This window comes from Megascapheus bottae, chromosome 10 (assembly GCF_031878675.1).
Source record: "Megascapheus bottae isolate mThoBot1 chromosome 10, mThoBot2.hap1, whole genome shotgun sequence".
NCBI lineage: Eukaryota > Metazoa > Chordata > Mammalia > Rodentia > Geomyidae > Megascapheus > Megascapheus bottae.
The window spans coordinates 65248200-65254444 of record NC_143518.1 but is presented as its reverse complement, the minus strand read 5'-3'; positions in this window follow the sequence as shown (position 1 = coordinate 65254444).

The following is a 6245-nucleotide window of genomic DNA, read 5'->3' as shown; positions in this document are numbered from 1 at the left end:
AACCGGAAGTGGTACTGTGACTCCAGGGGTACAGTGGAAGCCTTGAGCTGAAGAGCTCAGGGACAACACCCAGGCCCAGGCCCAGAGTTCAAGCCCAAGACCGGAAAAAAAAAAAAAAGAAACATGACAATCACATAAGTATCACATGACCTCTAACACAAGGATGGAAGGCAAATTGTGAGTGTGGAACTAAAGACTCAACATGAAAACGCACTCATGGCGGGGTGGATCCTGGGTCCAACTGAAAGCTATGTTTAAAAACATAGCCTAGTGGTAGAATGCTCGCCTAGCATGCATGAGGACCCAGGTTCGATTTCTTGGTACCACATACATAGAAAAAAGACAGAAGTGGTGCAATGGCTCAAGTGGTAGAGCTCTAGCCCTGAGAAAGTCCAAGGAAGTGCTCATGCCCTGAGCCCAAACCCAGGACTGGCAAAAAAAAGAAAGAAAGAAAGAAAGAAAGAAAGAAAGAAAGAAAGAAAGAAAGAAAGAAAGAAAGAAAGAGGAGGGCTAGGAGCAGTGGCTCACGCCTATGTAATCCTAATTACTCAGGAGGCTGAGATCTGAGGATCAAGGTTTCAAAGCCAGCTCCAGCACAAAAGGACCTGAGATTCTTATCTCCAATTAACCTCTCGATACATTTTATTTCCATTGCCACCATCACTACTCATTGTTCAACCTACCATATATGGATTTGGGTTTTGCATGAGGAAATGCAAACCCACATGACTTTTAACATCAGTATGGTCCCCTCCTATAGCTCTTTCTTGTGGCAAATAAATTCGCAGGCCCAGGTAAGGACCCTAAGCAGGACAAAGTTTTGCTTCTTCTGTAATGTCCACTTTTTTTTTTTTTTGCCAGTCCTGGGCTTGAGCTCAGGGCCTGAGCAGTGTCCTTGGACTTTCTCAAGGCTAGAGCTCTACCACTTGAGCCTCAGCACCACTTCTGGCTTTTTCTAAGTATGTGGTACCAAGGAATTGAACCCGGGTCTTCGTGCATACTAGGCAAGCACTTTAACCACTAGGCCAAACTTCCAGCTCAAATGTCCACTTTTTAACCAACACAAATAATGCTTCTTCCACAGTATTTGGGTCAAATCATGTGATCATGTGTTTGGCCTACAATGTCTCTAAGATCTCTTAATATATTTTATCTTTTTGTCTCAGACCAAAATTTGAATTGGGTGCCTGCTGCTTTTACTCATTGGCAGCTGCTCTACTGAGCCACATCTCCAACTTCGTCTTAATCTCAAATTGTTTATTTTGCTTTGGATGGTGATGAAACTGGTATTTATTCATTAAAGCTATTTCAGACTTACTTTATGCAACTGACTATGCTATCACTGGCAATGTAGTAGATGGAAAAGAATCAAAACTCTTCAGGCACCCAGGTTTATTGTCAACTGAAGGAACCAAGGGTAGAAACCACTTGCTGTAACCAACAATCTCTACAAAAAATGAAAATGTAGCTGTTAGGACAAATACAATTATCTCCATTTCAGCCAGATCAGCTTTTTATTTGTGTGTGTGTGTGTGTGTATGTGACTACTGGAGCTTGAACTCAGGATCTGGGCACTGTTCCTTAGCTTTTGCCCTCACAGCTTGCACTCTACCACTTGAGTCACAGCTCCACTTCCGGCTTTTAGTGGTTAATTGGAGATAGTGTCTCATAGGCTTTCCTGCCAAAGTTGGCTTTAACTATCATTTTCAGACTTCATCCTCCTGAGTAGCTAAGGTTATAAGTGTGAGTCACTAGCACCTGACTCTCCTCATTGTTGGTAAATAACATTTTCCCTGTTACTCTGCAAAACTAATGGAGATCTAATTCACACTACCAAACAGCAGTTTTAAATTTTCTGAAATCAGATGGCTGTCAATCACTCCCATAAAGTCGATTAGAATTAAAATACTGTCTTGGGGCAGAGGGAACCTCACTCCAAATAGAAGCATGAGTGTCTGTACTAGCTATTACCATTTTCTAGGTCTTCTACCAATATATGGTAACTTAATGACCATATAAGTGAAAAACAAAATGCAGTTTTGAGCTAAGCATACCTTGTCCTTAAATCTCTGTAGCAACCCTGTAAAGGAAGTACAATGTTATCTTTTGGTTTTAACTGAGAAAGCTGGCTAACAGTGAAGTAATCCATTTAATTTTCATTGCTAGAAGCAGTAAAATGCATTAAATCCATTTGTGTGGCCCCCAATGGTCACATTCTTATTATACTATGCTTCCTCCAATGAGAGAAAGCTTTACAGATATGTCTACTGAAGCCTATTCTGTGTACTTTGTTTTTTGTCTTACCAGTCTTGGGCTCAGGGCCTGAGCACTGTCCTTGGACTTTCTCAAGGCTAGAGCTCTACCACTTGAGCCTCAGCACCACTTTCAGCTTTTATGTATGTGATACGAGGAATCGAACCCGGGTATTCGTGCATGCTAGGCAAGCACTCTACCACTAGGCCAAACTCCTGGCCCCTATTCTGTACTTTAGTACTGATAAGCCAAGATGTTCACCAATTGTAAAACACTACCGGAAAGCAAGTTAAGAGAGGTCCAAGTATGTTAAAGGCAGTGAAGTAGGGCCAGGAATTTGGCCTAGTGGTAGAGTGCTTGCTTGCCTAACATGCACGAAGACCCGGGTTCAATCCCTTGGTACCACATATATAGAAAAAGATAGAAGTAGTGCTGTGGCTCAAGTGGTAGAGCTCCACCTAAGGACAGTGCTCAGGCCCCAAGTTCAAGTTCCAGGACTGCCCCCCCCCCCAAAAAAAAGCGCAAAAAAAAACCCAGTGAAGTAAAGTGAATGCTTAATTTTAATCAGTCTATCCGCAAAAATTGCAAGTGAAATGCAATTTTTTTTTCATTTATCTGGTATGTGCTTAGGGAAATGATTGGAATAGAAAAAGGTGAAAGAAAGCCTTAAGTTAGAAATTCAGTTTGCAAAGTTGTTGGGAGCCAGAGTGTGGAGCCAGGCTGCCCCTTGAATCTGCACATCAGAGTAAGATAACCTCACTGAGAAGCGAGCTGGTGCCATGCCTAGGAACTTCTGAAGCTACATTGTCTGTACTGTGAACTTTCTCATCTCTTTGATTTATTGCTTTACTGTTTTTTGGCCTTGTCCTGCTTAACTGATCTGAGATTTACCATCTGAATGTAACCCCTGGCAGTGCCCTGATTGACCATCTGAATGTAACCCCTGGCAGTTCCCTGATTGACCATCTGAATGTAACCCCTGGCAGTGCCCTGGTTTAACTGATCTGAGATTGACCATCTGAATGTAACCCCTGGCAGTGCCCTGACTGACCATCTGAATGTAACCCCTGGCAGTGCCCTGACTGACCATCTGAATGTAACCCCTGGCAGTTCCCTGATTGACCATCTGAATGTAACCCCTGGCAGTTCCCTGATTGACCATCTGAATGTAACCCCTGGCAGTGCCCTGATTGACCATCTGAATGTAACCCCTGGCAGTGCCCTGATTGACCATCTGAATGTAACCCCTGGCAGTGCCCTGATTGACCATCTGAATGTAACCCCTGGCAGTGCCCTGACTGACCATCTGAATGTAACCCCTGGCAGTGCCCTGACTGACCATCTGAATGTAACCCCTGGCAGTGCCCTGACTGACCATCTGAATGTAACCCCTGGCAGTGCCCTGACTGACCATCTGAATGTAACCCCTGGCAGTGCCCTGACTGACCATCTGAATGTAACCCCTGGCAGTGCCCTGATTGACCATCTGAATGTAACCCCTGGCAGTGCCCTGGTTTAACTGATCTGAGATTGACCATCTGAATGTAACCCCTGGCAGTGCCCTGACTGACCATCTGAATGTAACCCCTGGCAGTGCCCTGATTGACCATCTGAATGTAACCCCTGGCAGTTCCCTGACTGACCATCTGAATGTAACCCCTGGCAGTGCCCTGACTGACCATCTGAATGTAACCCCTGGCAGTTCCCTGACTGACCATCTGAATGTAACCCCTGGCAGTGCCCTGACTGACCATCTGAATGTAACCCCTGGCAGTGCCCTGACTGACCATCTGAATGTAACCCCTGGCAGTGCCCTGACTGACCATCTGAATGTAACCCCTGGCAGTGCCCTGACTGACCATCTGAATGTAACCCCTGGCAGTGCCCTGACTGACCATCTGAATGTAACCCCTGGCAGTGCCCTGACTGACCATCTGAATGTAACCCCTGGCAGTACCCTGGCTTCAAGGAAAGTATATAAGCCTTGATTTGGAAATAAACGAGGCTGCAGTCTTGCGCTCACAGCCTTCTTGGGCGGCTGACTTGGGCTGTAGTCCTCCCGAACCCCATCTGTTGTCTGTCTTCTATTTTTTCCTAGTCCCTGCCCCCTGTTTCAGGAATCCTGGTTCACTGCCGGCTGGCCCCGGCACAAAGTAAAATTAGAAAAGATGCAGGTGTGGGTAGGAGTGTGACCTAGTGGTAGAGTGCATGCCTGAGGCCCTGAGTTTGATTCCTTGGTACCACATACATAGAAAAAGCCAGAAATGGTGCTGTGGTTCAAGTGGTAGAGCTCAAGGACAGTGCCCAGATTTCAAGCCCCAGGACTGGGGAAAAAAAAAAAAAAGAAGGGAGAGAGGGAGGGAGGGAGGGAGGGAGGGAGGGAGGGAGAGAGAGAGAGAGAGAATGTGTGTGTGTGTGTGTGTGTGTGTGTGTGTGTGTGTGTGTGTGTGTGTGTAGGGAAAGAAAAAGGGGGCTGGAGAAGAAAAGAAGCAGGTGTGAGCTGGATGCAAGGCTTTATGCCGTCATCCTAGCTGCTCAGAAGGTGAATGGGGAACGGTAGTGACAGGCCAGTCAGGACATAGACATTGAAGAGATTCTGTTTCAATCAGTGCTTGGGCAGAGGGGTTCCACCTGCCATCCCAGCTCCAGGGAAGCACAACGGCTGGGCACAATGGCATGAGCCCGTCATGTCCAGGGACACAGGGAAGCACGTGGGAGGACCACAGTCCTCAGCAGGCTGGAGTGTGTGTGACTCTGGTAGGGTAATGTGCAGCTAGGCTTTTGGAGGCCCTGAGTTCAATCCTGCTATCATCAAAATGCATACATGATGAAAGCATTTCAAGAGAGGCAGTCTGCACTCTCAGGGTAGCCTGGAGATGGTGGGTGGATGAAGAGTCAGAGGTGAAAAGGGAAACATAAAATAAACACATCTAACACATTTTCAAGGCAAGTTTTTTAATGATTTATGTGGGCTTACGTTGAAGGGAAAAAGAGCTTGGACTGGCCCCCGAGGGAGATTTAGACAGTGAGAGGCAGGGAATGGTAGTTAGCCTGTAATCCCACCATCTGGGAACCATACAGTGAGTTCAAAGTCAGCCTGAATTACCTAGGGTAACTCAGTCTCAAAAAAAAAAAAAAAAGAAATCTTGAGTAAAGCTCAATAGTAGAATACTGGTAAGGTCCTGGGTGTAATTCTCAAGGGAGAAGAGAAGAAAAAAGGAAAAGAGACTTAGGTAAGAGGGAAAGGAGCCTAGGAAGGTAATTCAAGTTTGGAGGAGAGTAAATAAATGATTCTCAGGCTCCAGTGACTCACACCTACAATTCTAGCTACCTCAGAGGCTGAGATCTGAGGATCATGGTTCAGAGCCAGCCTGGGCATGGAGATCCGTGAGACTCCTACCTTCAATTAACCACCACAAACCTGGAAGTGGTATTGTGGCTCAAGGTGATAGAGTGGTAGCCTTGAGCTAAAGAGTTCAGGGACAGGGCCAGGCCCAGAGTTCAAGCCCCACAACCAACCTCCCCCCTCAAAAAAAAAATTCTCAGAAAACCTGTAAGGAAATGAAATAGTATAGGTAGGGTTAGTTCACCAGCCACCTAGTGGGTCATTCCTGTAATCCTAGTTACTCAGAGGGGGCTGAAGCTTGAAGATTGTATTTCAAAGTCAGCCCCTGCTGAAAAACCCTTGAGATCTGTATCTCCAATTAACTAGCAAAAAGCCAGAAATTGGAGCTGTGGCCCAAGTGGTAGTGCCATCCTGGGCAGAAAAGGCTAAGGGACAGCACCCAAGCCTTGAATTCAAATCTCAGTATTAGCACAACAAACAAAAGCCAATACAAAAATCTACTTTTAAAGCCAATCATACAAAAACCTATTTGTTGAACTGGGTTTGGTGGTTCACATTTGTGACTCTTTTATTTTTTTTTTGCCAGTCCTGGGTTTGAGCTGATGATCTGAGCACTGTCCTTGGATGGTGGTTCACATTTGTAATG